A 1,192-nucleotide genomic window follows, 5' to 3' on the forward strand; every position below is an offset into this window, starting at 1 on the left:
TCTGGGAGAGGGAACTTCAGCTACTTTCCGCTTCGGAAAGTCGGAGGCGCCTATTCTATTATTATTATGCTGAGCTTTTTGTGTTGCTGCGGCGACACCTAACGGTCAGGTTTGGGATTGCAGCCTCTGCGATGCAAACGGGTCCTTTGCCAGATGCAGCTCTTCCACACTGCAGAAATAAAGCGGTTTGACAAAACATGTCCTACTTTTCACAAAATGTCCTCCATCCAGAGTGACCAGACCTCTTTTTCCAGGACATGTCCTCCATTTCAACCTCCTGTCCAGGAGGAATTTCAAAAATGTCCTCCACTGGGAGCATGGCTAAGGAACGCGAATTTATATTTAGCTTTTATTTTGTAAAGTCCAGCATTTTCAACCCAGATTATTATTATTATTATTATTTATAGATAACAAGGAAATAGAGATAAAAGATTCCTCAGTATCTTGGATCGAACACTGATCATAATGGAGACTGCGGTCAATGTATCAGAAGAAGATTAGGAATGGGAAGAACAGCCATGGAAGAACCAGACAAGATCCTAAACAAGTGTAAAGATACACAACTGAACACTAAAGTTACGATCACCCAAGGCATTGCTTTACCCATCGCTATGCATGTGAAGAAAGCAGATAGGAGCATTTTAATGTGGAGTCGAAGTATTTTAATTTAAATATGGGGTATGGACAGTGAAATGAACAACTCAAAATGCTTGTTTCCTTCTCCCCGCCATTTCCTCTTTTGTGTCAGGTTTATAAAGCTCTACAACTTCAGGAATGCTATAGCGGTTTAAGCGTTGGACTACAACTGGAGACCAGGCTTCGAATCCCAGTTCCTCCTTGAAACTTGCGGTGGACAAGTCACACACTCTCAGCCTCAGAAGCCGGCAATGGCAAACCTCCTCTGAACAAATTTTATTGTGAAAACCCCATGACACATTCGTCTTAGGGTCACCGTAAAACATCATCATCATCATCAATAAAATATATCCCGCCCCTCTACGAAACTCAATCGGGGCGGCTTACGACATTAAAATTATACATTCCCACGACCATCTATTCCCAACCCCCTTAAAACACAAACTATATCCGAGTTAAAACAAATTTAAAAGATATTATTATTATTATTATTATTATTGAAACGACCTGAAGGCAGACAACAAAATGAGTAACTGATCGACACATTGCTTCATCG

At 41.0% G+C, this 1,192-nt stretch overlaps 1 protein-coding gene across 1 annotated transcript in view; it reads right to left on the reverse strand.

Annotated features, from left to right (window-relative positions):
• LOC121914363 (transmembrane protein 184A-like) overlaps positions 1-1,192 on the reverse strand; it is a 308,956-nt gene that overhangs the window by 253,007 nt on the left and 54,757 nt on the right. The gene's annotated exons all lie outside the window — the stretch shown is intronic.

Source organism: Sceloporus undulatus, chromosome 8, assembly GCF_019175285.1.
Source record: "Sceloporus undulatus isolate JIND9_A2432 ecotype Alabama chromosome 8, SceUnd_v1.1, whole genome shotgun sequence".
Classification (NCBI taxonomy): Eukaryota; Metazoa; Chordata; class Lepidosauria; order Squamata; family Phrynosomatidae; genus Sceloporus; species Sceloporus undulatus.